This window comes from Giraffa tippelskirchi, chromosome 1 (assembly GCF_054371585.1).
Source record: "Giraffa tippelskirchi isolate mGirTip1 chromosome 1, T2T-mGirTip1v1.2.pri, whole genome shotgun sequence".
Taxonomy (NCBI): Eukaryota; Metazoa; Chordata; class Mammalia; order Artiodactyla; family Giraffidae; genus Giraffa; species Giraffa tippelskirchi.
In genome coordinates, this window is record NC_137275.1 from 81,726,170 (window position 1) to 81,743,248 (window position 17,079).

The 17,079-nt window shown below is 38.0% G+C and overlaps 1 long non-coding RNA gene across 1 annotated transcript in view; it reads left to right on the forward strand.

Annotated features, from left to right (window-relative positions):
- Positions 1-14,058, forward strand: part of LOC145547077 (uncharacterized) — a 234,254-nt gene extending 220,196 nt beyond the window's left edge. The window contains exons 5-6 of the long non-coding RNA XR_014083519.1: positions 4,877-4,945; positions 10,710-14,058. This is a non-coding gene — a long non-coding RNA (uncharacterized LOC145547077). The remainder of the gene's footprint in view (positions 1-4,876; positions 4,946-10,709) is intronic.
- The last annotated feature ends 3,021 nt before the right edge of the window (positions 14,059-17,079 follow it).

The window sequence follows — 17,079 nt, forward strand, 5'->3', positions numbered from 1 at the left end:
TGGACTAGGTTATAGGTTAGCAGAGTAAGGCCCTTGGACCTGGTGTGGTAAATGAGGTTTTATTGAAACATGTCCATTCTCATTCATTTATATGTGGTCTACAACTTAATTCACAGTTAATTTGAGAAGCTATGACAGCACTCATATAGTCTGTATGCCTATGTATTTACTACCTACACCTTTAAGAAAATGTTTGTCAATCCTGGACTTGATGACCTATTAACTCTTTTTCAGGTATATGTATTTATCACTCATGAGGATTTTGATAGAAAAAAATCTTAGTTTGTCTAACAAGGATGATGATAAAAATATTTAATTATTTTGTTTTCTTCTAGAATTCTCTATGAATCAAAATGACAAAAGTTAACTTGGTTCATTTAAATAGTGAAATTGTCTCAAGTGATAGTCTGTTGAATAAAGACAGAGTGCTAAACCCAGTAATATTTTTATTAATTTGTTCAGTTTTTCCAATGCTTCAGTCTTTGTCATCTTAATTATAAGAGATGCAGCCTAATAAAAAAATCAGTCTACATTTGTTATTGTTGTTGATCAGTTGCTAAGCCATGTCCAACTTTTTATGACCCCATGGACTACAGTGCGCCAGACTTCCCTGTCTTTCACTATCTTCTGGAGTTTGCTCAAACTCATATCCATTTGTTGGGGTGGGGATGGGGGAGTTTGTAATTTCCTCAGTTCTGTCTTGCTCCAGTAAAAATTTGAAGCAATGGATGGACCAGTGTTACAGCTCCTTGTTACAGCTCTGTTTTATTTGGCAAGTGAGGTGAAAGTTGCTCAGTTGTGTCCAACTCTTTGTGACTCCATGGACTATACAGTCCATGGAATTCTCCAGGCCAGAATACTGGAGTGGGTAGCCTTTGGCTTCTCCAGGGGATCTTCCAAACCCAGGGATCGAACCCAGGTCTCCCACATTGCAGGCAGATTCTTTACCAGCTGAGCTATAATACATCCTTGAACGTGAGGGCAGGCCGACCCAAAAGACACAAAGAGAAGAGAAGCCTCTGGCTCAGTTTTGGCTCTTCTCTTTAATATGTTTTTTTCTTCTCCCCCTGAGCCTACCCTATGTAAATTGGGCTAGCCAGGAGGGCTATTTGTTTTACCTGAAGTTCTCACTCTAGTCCTCCGAGGGACCTTCCTTTGTTCTATTTTCTTGGGCTTTTCCCTTCTTTGTCTTTTAGCCACCACCATGCTGGACTCCTTTTTCCTATTCTAACTACCTAACACGTTGATCATGAGTTTGAGTAAACTCTGGGAGTTGGTGATGGACAGGGAGGCCTGGTGTGCTGCAGTCCATGGGGTCTCAAAGAGTCAGACACAAAAGAGCGACTGAATTGAACTGAACATGTCGATGCCATCCAACCATCTCATTCTCTGTCACTCCCTTCTCCTGCTCCCCTCAGTCTTTCCCAGTATCAGGATCTTTTCCAATGAGTCAGTTCTTTGCATCAGGTGGTCAAAGTATTGGAGCTTCAGCTTCAGCATCAGTCCTTCCAGTGAATTTTAAGGGATGATTACTTTTCAGATGGACAGATTGGATCTCCTTGCAGTCCAAGGGCATCTCCTTGCAGCCCCAAAGTCTTCTCCAGCACAATTCAAAAGCATCAGTTCTTCGGCACTCAGCCTTCTTTATAGTCCAGCTCTAACATCCATACCGGAGAAGGCAGTGGCACCCCACTCCAGTACTCTTGCCTGGAAAATCCCATGGACGGAGAAGCCTGGTAGGCTGCAGTCCATGGGGTCGCTAAGAGTCAGACACGACTGAGTGACTTCACTTTCACTTTTCACTTTCATGCATCGGAGAAGGAAATGGCAACCCACTCCAATGTTCTTGCCTGGAGAATCCCAGGGACGGGGGAGCCTGGTGGGCTGCCGTCTATGGGGTCGCACAGAGTCGGACATGACTGAAGTGACTTAGCAGCAGCAGCAGCAGCAGCAACATCCATACATGATTACCAGAAAAACCATAGCTTTGACTAGATGGACCTTTGTCAGCAAAGTGATGTCTCTGCTTTTTAATATTGCTGTCTAGGTTTTTTATAGCTTTCCTTCCAAAGAGCAAGGGCCTTTTAATTTCATGGCTGCAGTCACCGTCCACAGTGATTCTGGAGCCCAAGAAAATAAAAATCTATCACTGTTTCCACTTTTTCCCCATCTATTTGCCATGAGGTGATGGGACCAGATGCCATGATTTTTTGAATATTGAGTTTTTAGCCAGCTTTTTCCCTCTCCTCTTTCACCTTTACCAAAAGGCTCTTTAGTTCTTCTTCACTTTCCGACATTAGTGTTGTATCTTCTGCATATCTGAGGTTGTTGATATTTCTCCCTGATTGATTTCAGCTTGTGATTCATCCAGCCTGGCACTTCGCATGATGTACTCCACCTATAAGTCAAGTAAGCAGGGTGATAATATACAGCCTTGACATACTGCTTTCCCAATTTTGAAGCAGTCTGTTGTTCCATGTCCAGTTCTAATTGTTACTTCTTGAATTGCATACAGGTTTCTCAGGAAACAGATAAAGTGGTCTGGTATTATTCCCATCTCTTTAAGTATTTTCCACAGTTTGTTGTGATCCACACTGTCAAAGGCTTTCACATAGTCAATAAAACAGAAGTAGATTTTTTTTTGTAATTCCCTTGCTTTTTCTATGATCCAGGAGATGTTGACAATTTGATCTCTGGTTCCTCTGCCTTTTCTCAATCCAGCTTGTACACTGGAAGTTCTTGGTTCATGTACTGTTGAAGCCTAGCTTGGAGGATTTTGAGCATTACCTTAATAGCACATAAAATGAGCCAATTGTATAATACTTTGAACATTCTTTGCAAATGCCTTTCGCTGGGATTGGAATGAAAACTGGCTTTTTCCAGTCCTATGGTCACTGCTGAGTTTTCCAAATTTGCTGGCATATTGAGTGCAGCACTTTAACAGCATCATCTTTTAGGATTTGAAATAGCTCAGCTGAAATACCATCATCACTAGTTTTGTTTGTATTGATGCTTCCTAAGGCCCACTTGACTTCACCCTCCAGGACATCTGGATATTTGTTAGGAGACTTTAATTCATAAGGTCCATTTGATCCATTTTAGGAAGTTTAAAATAGTCACACCCTTCACCTAAAAATCAAATAGGAGGAAAAACAAAATGAAACTATAAATAACTAGAATTCGTAAACTCATAGAGAACAAAATATGGCTGCATACAGAGATGTGTGTGCATGTGTGCACGTGTATGTACATTCATTGGAAGAGAGTATTAGCGGTAAAAGCTTGAGTTTTATTATATGTCAGTGAGGATTGATATTTATATTGGATTATATTTCAGTAACGTGTTGTATGTGCTTCTCTGGTGGCTCAGACAGTAAAGAATCTGCCTGAAATGCAAGAGACCTGAGTTCAATTTCTGGGTAGGGAAGATCCTATGGAGAATGGAATGGCTACCTACTCCAGTATTCTTGCCTGGAGAACTCTGTGGACAGGGTAGCCTGGTGGGCTACAATCCATGGGGTTGCAAGGAGTCAGACAGGACTGAGCAGCTAACACTTTCACTTTCAATGTGTTTTATTTTCTGTGACTTTCAAAACAATAAAATGGCAATATGTCAATTAAGTGACCATTGGGAAGTGATGAACTGTCAATTTTCCAATTAGTGAAAGACCTTAAAATTTGTGATCAGGAACTTAATCTTCACAAAGAGGCAAACTGGGATTACTCTAGCATTGTGTGGAAGATAATGAAAGCACCAATTTATTGTAACACTTTTGAAAAATGAAAGTGCATTAAGGAGCACAACATAAGTCACACAAGAGAAACATCACAGTTGTGCAAACTAACAATTGGATATGTCTTCTCTTAATTCTCATAATTATCAGCTGAGTTATAAGTATCATCTTAAGTTTATTTACATTTAGGTTATGTAGGAAATTTTGATAGTTTTTTTTTGGCAAAAAATGGCCATAACTATTATGTAACCTCCTGATATCTACATTCTGTATAATGTGATCTTGGATATCCTTCCATTAGAATGTGGAGCCTGTTCCCCCACAGTTTGAATCTGGGCTGGCCTTATGATCTGAATTCAACAGAATTCACTGTGTGCCCAGTTTGAACAAATCTCAAGAGGTTTTTCACCCTCTGAAGTGGGTCTCAGTGACCCTCACCTCAGCCCTTTCCTCATTTTAAAAAGAAAAAAAAAAAGAGTCTGACCTGTGTATTCAACAGAGCACAGTGGAAGAGAATGTGTCTGACCTAGACTACATCAGGGTGTTCTAGCTCCTGCCTTGGACAGTTGGGAGTACTGAAGTGGGTAAGCCAGCTATTGTTATGGCAGGCTCATGGAGAGTTCACCTTTAAAAGAAAGCAACTTGCCATCATCAGCTTGACAACCATGAGGCTGAATTACCTTGAGAAAAGATTCTTAAGACCCAGTCAGCCTAAAGACAACTGCAGCTACAGGTCATGTCTGAATACAACCTCATGAGAAACCCCGAAACTGCTGCCCACTGCACTGCTCTTAAAATCCTGTCCCACAGAAACTTGATTATGTCTCTTTTAAAACTATTAATTTCCATACATTTGTAATGCACAAATCTTTAACTAATGCTCTGTAACTAAGGAGAGTACAGAGGACTTTAGCTGGCTTAGGAACTATAGCCCATCTGCTATGGCAGAGGCGGAATGTGTGTATAAATCTCTTTATTGTTTCTGTACCATGAGTAAATTCTGACTCTGTATGTTTCTACTTCTTGTTCCTCCTTCCCCTCCCTTCACTATTCAGTTTTATTAGATTATATTACTTTTATTTGTATTGCTTTATTTATCATTTCCATACATTAATTATAATTATTATGTGTTATTCACTCAGTCATATTCAATTCTTCGTGACCCCACGGGCTCTAGCCTGCCAGACTTCTCTGTGCTTGGATTTCTCCAGGTAAGAATACTGCAGTAGGTTACCATTCTCTTCTCCAGGGGATCTTTCTGATCCAAAGATCTAATCTGGGTCTCCTGCATTGGCAGGCAGATTCTTTACAGTCTGAGCCACCAGGAAAGCCAACTTGAAGTAGTGAAGCTATATCAAATCTTGTTTTAATCACATAAATGTCTGTTTTATTTATCCCATTCTAAATAGCATCCAAAGAATTTTTTAAAGTCATTTGCAGTAACTCTTTTTTAGAAAAAGAGGTTACTTGCTTTCCTCCAAGTTTTTTATTGATATTCTTAATTGCTCTTATTAGCATCTGTAAGACCCTATTTATTATTTGATTTATCATATTTAAATGAATACCTTTTGTTTATAAAAAGAGGAATTTGGCATATCTACACTACTGCAAAAATTCTTGTCACTTTTGAATTCTCAAACTTTGCTAGTCACAGGAATATTACATTGTCAATATTTTTAATTATAATATTAACTATACTAGTACTTGCATTTCTTTTAGTCCTAGCAATTTACAGTCTTTTGCTACTTTTACCATTAATCTCTTAGTTGACTGACACTTATTCCTTAATAGTTTACTCATGAAGACTCATAGGAACTGAGTTGTTAAATGCTCAAAAAATTTTTTATCTTGTCTTTATACTTGAATGGCTGGGAATAAAAATCATTGAGTCACATTGCCTTTAAGGATTTTGAAGGCATTGCTCCAATGTGTGTTCTGGTATTCACTGCTACGTTAGGGAAATCTGAAATTAACCTAATTTGTTTCATATCAAAAGAGAATTTATTATTTTTGATAGCTGTTGATGGGCTCTTATTTTCATCCTTTTAAAAGAAATCTAACATTTATAGGCTGCTGAATGTTAACATGTAACAGCCATAGGTATAGGTATAAATCCTACTCCCATTTATAAATGAAAAAATCTGTTCCCAGCGCTACACAGGAAGTGACTCTGCAATCTCACTTGGAAAGTGAGAAGCAACTGTGTGAAGAATAATCTCAGTACATGGGTGAAATAACAGGAGGATACATGGCAGAAGATCAAATAAATGACCTGAAAAATTGAACTGAGAGTCTCTTCTAGAGTATGAACTAAATGGACAAAGTGATGAAAAACATGAAGAACATAACAAAGAATTCCAAATTTTGTTAAAGATTTTCAAAAGTTTTCTAATCGGACAAAATATGGAGAATGGAAGCGATAAAATGAGAATGATAGAAACAAAACTCTGAGCGAATAGAATAAACAAAACAAAGTGTCTTCAGATTGAGAGCCATGCAAGAACCCTGAAAGATAGACTTATAATAGCCTTATAAAACGTTATAACTCAAAGGAAAAGAAAGTCTTAAAAGAATCCAGGATAAAAATGAAAAAAAAAATTATAGATTTTCGAGCAGCAGATTCAAAGCTTTACAGGGGTCTCTCCCCAAAAGATTATGAAAAAACTGGCCTCCTACATTTGTCCTTATTTTTACTGTGCATATGTGCTAAAACACTTAAGTTATGTCTAACTCTTTGGAACCCCATGGACTGTAGCCCTCCAGGCTCCTCTATTCGCAGGGATTCTCAAAGCAAGAATACTGGAGTGGGTTGCCATGCCCTCTTCCAGGGGATCTTCCTGACCCAGGGATCAAACTGTATCTCATAAGACTCCTACATCAGCAGGCAGATTCTTTACCAATAACACCACCTGCGAAGCCCATTTTTACTGTGAATAGTTATTAATTTAAAGGTAAAAAATGGGTAAGCAAAACTTTTAAACTTGTAAGACTCAAATGCTCATTATTCCTTTCCTTGTTTTATTTTTGCATCATACTATAAAATGCTTATTCTATACCTCTCTTCATGGGAATATAAGCTTCACAAAGATAGATGTTTCTTTTTACTGAGTTTCCCCAATACTTAGAATAATGACCAAAATAAAGTAGGTGACCTATATTATTTGTAGAATAAATTTTTATAGTAACGAAATGTTAGAAACTACCTAAATGCTCAATTGCACTCATCTCACACACTAGCAAAGTAATGCTCAAAATTCTCCAAGCTAGGCTTCAGTAGTACGTGAACCTTGAACTTCGAGATATTCAAGCTGGATTTGGAAAAGGCAGACGACCCAGAGATGAAATTGCCAACATCCGCTGGATCATAGAAAAAGTAAGACAGTTCCAGAAAAACATCTACTTCTGCTTTATTGACTATGCCAAAGCCTTTGTGTGGAACACAACAAACTGTGGAAAATTCTTAAAGAAATGGGAATACCAGACCACCTGACCTACCTCATCAGAAATCTGTATGCAGGTCAAGAAGAAACCTTAACGGCCATGGAAAAATGGACTGGTTCCAAATTGGGAAAGGAGTACGTCAAGGCTGTATATTGTCATCCTGCTTATTTAACTTCTATGCAGAGTATATCATGTGAAATGCTGGACTGGAGGAAGCACAAGCTGGAATCAAGTTTGCCAGGAGAAATATCAATAACCTCGGATATGCAGATGATACAACCCTTATGGCAGAAAGCGAAGAGGAACTGAAGAGCCTCTTGATGAAAGTGAAAGAGGAGAGTGAAAAACCTGGCTTAAAACTCAACATTCAAAAAACTAAGATCATGGCATCTGGTCCCATCACTTCAAGGCAAATAGATGGGGAAACAATGGAAACAGTGAAAGACTTTATTTTCTTGGGTTCCAAAATCACTGCAGATGGTGACTGCAGCCATGAAGTTAAAAAACGCTTGCTCCCTGGGAGAAAACCTATGACAAACCTAGACAGCATATTAAAAAGCAGAGACATTACTTTCCTGACAAAGGTCCATCTAGTCAAAGCTATGGTTTTTCCAAATAGTCACGTATGGATGTTAAGAGTTGGACCATAAAGAAAGTTGAGCACCAAAGAATTGATGCTTTTGAACTGTGGTGTTGGAGAAGACTCTTGAGAGTCCCTTGGACTGCAAGGAGATCCAACCAGTCCATCCTAAAGGAAATCAGTCCTGAATACTCATTGGAAAGACTGATACTGAAGCTGAAACTTCAATACTTTGGCCACCTGATGCAAAGAACTGACTCATTGGAAATGATCCTGATGCTGGGAAAGATTGAAGGCAGGAGGAGAAGGGAATGACAGAGGATGAGATGGTTGGATGGCATCACCGACTTGATGGACATGAGTTTGAACAAGCTCTGGGAGTTGGTGATGGACAGGGAAGCCTGGTGTACTGCAGTCCACGGGGTCACAAAGAGTCGGACATGACTGAGTGACTGAACTGAACTGACCTAAATGCTCACTAATATGAGAATAATTAAGTAATGTATAGTATGATTAGATATTGTATCAGTTAAATAGAGTGGCATGGTTACTGTACTATTTAATGTAAAGTCACAAAGCTCATCTGTAAGCATGTAGAAATTGAAAGATGTTTGCTGCTTGGAAGGAAAGCTATGACAAACTTAGACAGCATATTACATAGTAGAGACATCACTGCTGATAAAGGCCCATGTAGTCAAAGCTATGGTTTTTCCAGTAGTTACGTACAGATGTGAGAGTTAGACCGTAAAGAAGGCTGAGCACCAAAGAATTGACACTTTTAAACTGTAGTGCTGGAGAAGACTCTGGAGAGTCCCTTGGACAGCAAGGAGAGCAAACCAGTCAATCCTAAAGGAAATCAACCCTGACTACTCATTGGAAGGACTGATGCTGAAGCTGAAGCTCCCATACTCTTGCCACCTTATGCAAAGTGACAACTCATTGGAAAAGCTTCTGATGATGGGAAAGGTTGTAGGCAAAAGGAGAAGCAGGCAACAGAGGATGAGATGGTTAGATAGCATCACTGACTCAATGGACATGAATCTGAGCAAACACCAGGAGACAATGAAAGACAGGGGGAACAGGTATATTGCAGTCCATGGTGTCACAAAGAGGCAGACATGCCTTAGTGACTGAACAACAACAACAAAGCATGTCTAAGAAAATAACTGATAGAGTATATTCTGAAATACTAACTTTAATTGTCAAGTGGGACTGAGAAGTGGGTGGCCAATCAATAGTCCAAAAGTGTTTCATAAAACTTACTTTGTGCCAGGTAATATTCTAGAGTTCCCTGGTGGCCTAGTGGCTAGGATTCAATGCTTTCACCACATGGCCCGGGTTCCTCTCTAGGTCAGGGAAACCTTTTTAAGCTTCATTGGGTGGCACAATGATAAAGAATCTGCTTGCAATTCAGGAGACACAGGTTCAATCCCTGGGTTGGGAAGATCCCCTGGAGAAGGAAATGGCAACCCATTCCAGTATTCTTGCCTGGGAAATCCTATGGACAGAAGAATATGGTGGGTTACAGTCCATGGGGTCACAAAAGAGTCAGACATGACTTAGTAACTAAACAACAACATATTCTAGGACAGAGGTATAACAGTGAACAATTTCTTACTATGAGGTTAATTACATTTTTATGGATGAGGGATAATAGCACAAGCAAAAATAAGATAATTTCAGGAACTGAGAAGTGCTACAAAGAAGATAAAATAGATTTGTGTGCTTTAAAGATGTTGGTTGTCTTGTATTGGTTGGTCAGGAGCAGAGACTCTGAAACAGAAATACTTAAGTTCAAACCTGGATATGAGGAGCAGGCTGGCATAAACATCACAAAGATTTAGAAATTATGCAGTGGAAAGAGAAACAGGTAAAAAAAAGCAATCACCAAATGCAAAAGACATGGGTTGGGGACGGACATGATAATGATTGAAGGAGAAAGTGAAGACCAAAATACGTGGAGCATGGCAAATGAGGGGGAAATGACCCAGGTGGAAGGAGGAGGGGGAGATGACAGGGTAAAACGAGTAGGCTGGGGCCTTCCTCAGCCTTGTGGCCTAAACATTGGGATGTAACAGCAGAGCACTAGTGGAATTTAAGAAAGAGTCATGATCTAATTTATGCTTTACAAAGAAGTGGTAGCACAGAAAGAAAGTTTAGGGGAGAATCAAGAATGACGTCGAGAGATCAGTTAGTTGATAGAATAAACCAGGTGTCACCAAACAGGGCGGTGAGCAGTAGGATTTCCCCTTGTCAATACATATTCTGTGTGTGTGTGTGCGTGTGTGTTTATCTTTTTTCTTTCCCTCTCTCCCTGCCCCCCTTCCTTCCTGTAGTGGGCATGTAAATTGTGCTATACTGACATACACAAATATCTCAAAAATTCACATCACTCTAGATAAGGTCCTAGAGACAGAGAAGAAACATTAATTGGCAACAGTTCTAATTGTTGCAGACAGTCCATTTGAAAACAATCAGATTTATTTCATCCTATTTGTACTGATTTAGATATATTTGGAGTTTCAAGTAAGAGATGCTTTCTTTACCTTATATCACTTGTAACCCATCATATGTACTACACTGGAAAGGGCGACTGCATGTATTGTGTGTTCAGTGGCTTGTAAAAAACAGCTGACCTAAGAGACATCCACGATATTTGGAGAAATACATGTTATGCTTTAAAGTGTTTTCAAGTAACAGTTTTTCCAGCTCAGAGGAGAACTGGAAATGTCCTGAGATGTTTAGAATGTCTTTCAACTATAGAAATTTTGCTATTTGTATCTGACAGGAAATAGCTGTTCTATAGGTACAGACTTGGAAGTAAATATTTGAAAGTAAACATTTGAAAGTAAACTCTTAAATCTCTCTTGTTAACATCAACCAAGGAAGTAGTACATGTTATTAAACTAAAAATTCACACTCTGGATCTTATAATAATTTCTTATATTCCACAGGAGAGAATATTTGGCTGACTTATTCACTGCAAATAATTAAAAGAAGGAGTGTGATTTCACTTCTAATTGGATTTCTAAGGTAAGCACTTGATTAGCATTTGGTGTGTGTGTCATTTCAGGACATATACACTTGTCAGTTCATATTTGATGCATTCAGAAGCTGAAGAGGGCTGGTACAGTATCACAGTGCTGCTATTTATGAGGCCACCAATCTATAGTTTGATGTGCTTTTGTTTGACTCTCACTAAGGTGTATTTCTTCTCTAGAGAAGAAAGGATCACAATGCAGATTAAATTATTCAATATTAGAAGTAAAAATACTTAATAGCAGAGAAGTATTAGCATAGAAGACAGTAAATGAAAATAAATCAATTTGAGAAACATCATTTGAAAAGTGCTGCTTATCTACTCTTCTCAGAACAGAAGGTAAATAAACTGCTCTGTGGTCAACTGAGTCATCTAGAAGCGAATATGAAATACTTGTGATAATTTTAATCCCAGATCAGTACTTTGTAATTCCAAGCAAGTGCTCGACCATTCTATACTTTGTGCCTTGATTACTAAGATGGCTATGATAATAATACTCTCTGTAGTAGAAAATGTTTATTGTTAACTCAGTACAAAATGTAGGGTAATCATAAGTCCTTGTTGGCATGGAATAGCTTCAGTTTATGTCTGTTACAATGGCATTCTGTTCAGTTTAGCATTTGTCACTCTCAAAAGTATCCCAGTATTGGTGACAAATAACATGGTTGCTACAGTTCTTAAGCCTTCTACCCTGTCCTCAAGCAACCCAGAGGACTTGGGGAAAGGTGATTCCACCTCCATCTCCAGTACTGGGTCCTGATTTGTCTAGCCCAGTGATTGATTTATGGACTTATGGTAGGCTTTGTCTAATCAGCATATGACATTCTCCTGGAGACACTTTAAACCCAATTGTGGGTATGGAATCTGAGTTATATGGTTCAAAATAAAAGGAAAGATTTATTTCTTTCACCATACTGGAAGGGAGGAAGATTTCTTTCTCCTTTGAAAGTAAACACAGATGGATATTGTTTCAATAGTTAATGGCAGTTTTCTTACACCATGAGGGCGGATAGCTTAAGATAAAGATAACCCAGAGGCAAATTAAGAAATCCCTTGAGCCCTGTTCATAGCCTATCTGACAATACTCCACCTTTATATGTTTTACTCCTTCAGATAATAAATGGGTTTGTTATTTATGCCAGTTGAGGTGGTATTTTGAGGGAATAAATTACAACTAAAATAAATACACTCTCTTATGGGGTTTCTGTAAAGATTAAATAAGATTGAAATGCTTGGCACAGTGCTGAAGAATAGTAAATAGCAACTTATTTATTTATTTTTAATATAACTGGGAGAATGCTGCCACAAGAAGATCTAAATACAAACACTCAGACATACAGAATTTTGTAGCTCAGATCCTTTACATTCATCTTAAAATCAAATATAGCTCACTATTTTTAGATACATAAGAAATTCTCCTTAATTTTAAATCAGGCAATCAAATTGAGACAGAAACTAGTAAGCACCGGAATTTTCTTTCTCAGCATCTAACTTCTCTCTAAGACATCACACAGTCTCTTACTGGAGTGGAAAGAGCATGAGGATAAATGTCAGTCTGACTGGAGTAACTAATCATAGTGGACGTTTGTGTATGAGTGTGTTTGAGTAAGTGTGTGTGCATACATGGGAAAACTATGACAAACCTAGACAGCATATTAAAAATCAGGGACATTACTTTGCCAAATAAAGGTTCGTATCATCAAAGCCATGGTTTTTCCAGTAGTCATGTACAGATGTGTGAGCTGTATCACAAAGAAGGCTTAGTGCTGAAGAATGATGCTTTCAAATTGTGGTGCTGGAGAAGACTCTTGAGAGTCCCTTGGACAGCAAGAAGATCAAACCAGTAAATTTAAAAAGAAATCAGTCCTGAATATTCATTGGAAGGATGGTTGCTGAAGCTGAAGCTCCAATACTTTGGCCACCTGATGCAAAGAACTGATTCATTGGAAAAGACCCTGATGCTGGGAAAGATTGAAGGCAAAAGGAGAAGGGGTTGGCAGAGGATGCGATGGTTAGATAGCATCACCGACTCAATGGATATGAAATTGAGCAAGCTCTGGGAGATACTGGGGGAGAGAGGAGCCTGCATGCTGTAGTCCAGGGGGTCAAAAAGAGTCGGAAACAACTCAGTGACTAAACAACAACAACCCCACATCCAGCAATAACCCTCAAAATATTATGGGGACAGAACTGTTTTTCTCCATTCTCAACTCAGGTGGTTTGGGGAGGGCTCCACTCATCATCTCTAACATGGAGCATTTCTTCAGTGACAAAATGCTGGGATCAGGATACAACTTTCACTTGGAATCAGGACGTAACTTTCTCCCCTGTCAGATATGAACATGTGACTGAAGCCATGTCGCTAAGAACCAATCACACTGGAATCTAAGACTTTTGCTAAAGTGATGACAAGTTGAAGAGCAGTGCACTCTCTCATGCTGCTCTTGAGTTTAAGAGCATGTGTGGCTGGAGCTGCTACCACTGTGAGGAAGCTGGTGATTCACAGCACTTATTTAATTATCTCAATCAAGAACTTCTGTAACAGTCTTTCCCTTCCCTACTTCACTACCAACACATTGTTCAGGGTTTCATAATTCCCCAAAGTAATTATTTCATGGAAAAAGTAAATTTTGAGATGAGATTCGTATATATTAGACTCAGTGCTGAGATACAGTGAGTAAAGGCTTTGCCCTTGAGGAACCCTAGTAAAAAGTTTGCAAAGCATGTTGCAAGGCAATTAAAATAGCATGGCCCCTGAATATCTGCATTGCAGATTTTTCAAATATTAGGCACTATATTAAGGGTCCCCTTTTACGATACATTCAAGAGAGTTGCTGCATAAGTTGTTTTGGTTGTAGAAAAAGTTATGAATTAGTAATCAAATTGTGAAACTGTTTTAAAAGGTAGTATTAAACTCATAGCTTTTCCTCTACTTTTTCACACTGTACAACTAGTTTGGAAATAAAAAAGGAGTTTCAATATTTCCCAAGTCTACAGATGAAAACCAGGCTGTCCAACTCCATGTAGCTGAAGAATGTGTCCCTAGCAGAAGGAAAGAGGCTTGCATGCGTTTTCTCAATGAAACTATCAAGACCAATATCTAAGAAGAAGCTGGCAGGCTTTGAGCATATGAAGACTTTATCAATTTATCCAAAAATGGAATTGCTAAATTAACATACGTTTAAAGATTCTGATAAAAAGACACACACACACGTACACATACACACACAGACCCAAAAAGCAAAACAAAAACAAAAAAAGAACCCTGAAAACCTCTTTGTCCCTTATCTTATTTTCCATTCATTAGGGAAGGAAAATCAGAGAGTTATTAGCAGAAGGGAGTCGGAATCAGTTCTGTGCTATTATAACAGGATACCTAACAACTCTACAGGGAGAAGATAATAATATGTTAAGAGCTGGCCAAGAAGATTTGCCTGCCAAACTCAACCCTTTAGAAATGTTAATTTTCACAGAAAGAATAGCAGAGTTGTTTTATTTCTAGGAGGTCGATGATGGGTAGTCTATTTTGATTTTGAGTATTAAGGTAGGATGCCATGTGTCCCTGAACTCTCAATGGAAATGAGCTCTTGACTGGCCTGTCGCTGCTTTGTCTGTAGTAGGGAAAATTCTGAAAGATGATAAAATGGGAGGAATTAATGCTGGAGATTTTGCCAGAGGGAAAGCAGAGAGAAAAAGAGAGGATCTGATTATATGCATTCACAGATGACAGGTGAACCTCTAAAAGTTCAGAGGTTCAATTCAGATATCCCATCTCAACATTTAACTGCTCATCTGAAGCTTTGCCAAACATGAGGGAATATACTCTGTTTCAAAAACTATTGACAACTTTGCAAGATCAATAGGGTTCACCATAAGGCCTTTTGCTAGTTCTTGCATTTCTCCTCACTCCATCTCAAGAACAAAAAGTCATCAACATTGTGTACTGTAGTTGAAATTTTCTTTTACTTCATATTTTGCTGTTGCCGCTGCCCTTGGAGTTTCTAAAACAGAATGGAATTTTATTACATAAAGAACATTACTCTTGCAAAGCTTCTCAGTACCAATCAGTGGAATCATCAAGAAAGGGGAATTAAAAATTAAAATATCAATATCCTAATTTTGTCCTTCAATCTTGTAGAAGTTTTTATTGGCTTTAAAAAAAAATTAAACATGAATTTATAAAGAAGAAAATAAAATACCTCATAATCTTATTCCTTGAAAATGATCTTTATTAATACTTTAAAACAATCCAAGGAAAGGAATAACTCTACTTTTACTCCTAAACTAAAACAAAACATAATTAAATTATTTATTTAATATAACTAGCCTAGGAGAAATTAGGGCTTCCTGGTAGCTCAGATGATAAAGAATCTGCCTTCAGTGCAGGAGACCCAGGTTTAGTCCCTGGGTTGGGAAGATCCCCTGGAGAAGGGAATGGCTGCCCACTCCAGTATTCTTGCCTGAAGAATTCCATGGTCAAAGGAGCCAGGGGGGCTATGGTCCAAGGGGTAGCAAAGAGCTGGACATGACTGAGTGACTATCACCTTCACTTTTTTTTCCAGGAGAAATTATAACCCCATTCATAAGAGTTAGGATATTGCTTAATTTGCTAAAAAATGTAATGTCTTAACTTTTCCTAAATGAGATTTCAAAAAGAAGATTTTGAAATCTCAAAGGGGGAGAGGATAATTCTTATCCTTTGAATTTCTATTCTCAAATATTATATACTCATATGTTGCTCTTTCTTTCCCAGCTACTATAATGAGATATCCTTATTATCTTCCCCTTACATAAACCATCAGTTATAAATTGATATATTTCTAAAGTATAATTAGGGATAAGTACTAAAATCCTTATACTATATGCATACATATTTACTGACAAATTTCATTTCTAAAATTCTATGCTGAGAAAATAGTTATGGTTTGTAAAATTTTATGATAATGTTTGCTAAAGCATCTTTTATAATAATGTATGATTAAAAGAATGTAGATGAGATGTCTAAAAGTCAGGACTTCTTAAACAAATTCTAATAGATTCATGTAATAGAATGAGGAAAGTAATTAAAATTATAGTTTAAAAATATTATTTTATAAAAATATTGGAGAAAAGAATCAAGAGGTTTTTTTTTTTTCTTTTAACTTAAAATATATAATAGCCTTTTGAATAGAGTTCTACTTTGTAAACTTTGAAATTGGTCAGTTTTATGGACAATAAGTATTTCTAAACATCCATCTATATCCAGTTGAATAAGAGGTGATTTCATGGGGAATGAGATGTCCACCTAGATACATATTAATATTTTATTAAGGTAAAACTTATGTCAAATATAGTGTTTTAAAAATATTAGAGGAATGGGTACAGAGGAGTTCCACTTCTTGATGATACTGTCTATTTATATCCACGTCATCCTTTCTGAGGTCATGTCTGGTTTCAAGTCAGCAGCCATCAATGCTCCAAACCTGAGAAGACTGGAATGCTCATAACCAGAACATCATAATCCATGATATTTCATGCTTTTTCAGGGAAGCCTGTAATCTCTCCTCCACCTGATATGAATCGTTTCATTTTGTACATGTGCACTAGTGAGTTCACTAACAGTATAAGATATACAGTAAACAAGTAATATTTTTGTCTTCAATGCTTTGTCATAAATTATGGCTTTAACCATTTTTGTCCATCATTTGCTGCTTCCTTCATGGTCTCTAAGTTAAACTACAAAGCTGAGAAAATGGGGTATATATGTGTGCATATTTTAAAGTAGTGTTCTAGACATACCACATCAGTACGGTTGTTGTTGTTGTTCAGTCACTCAGTCGTGTCCGACTCTTCACAACCATATGGACTATAGCACTCCAGGCATCCTTGTCCTTCACCATCTCCTGGAGTTTGCTCAAACTCATGTTCATTGAGTCGGTGATGTCATCCAACCGTCTCATCCTCTGTCATCCTCTTCTCCTCCTGCCTTCAGTATTTCCTGGCATCAGGGTCTTTTCCAATGAGTCAGCTCTTCACATCACGTGGACAAAGTATTGGAGCTTCAGCTTCAACATCAGTCCTTCCAATGAACAGCCAGGACTGATTTCCTTTAGAATTGACTACTTTGATCTCCTTGCAGTCCAAAGAACTCTTAAGAGTCTTCTCTAACACCAAAGTTCAAAAGCATAAATCCTTCAGTGCTCAGCCTTCTTTATGGTCCAACTCTCACATCCATACATGACTACTGGAAAAACCATAGCTTTGACTATATGGACCTTTGCTGGCAAAGTAATATCTCTGCTTAT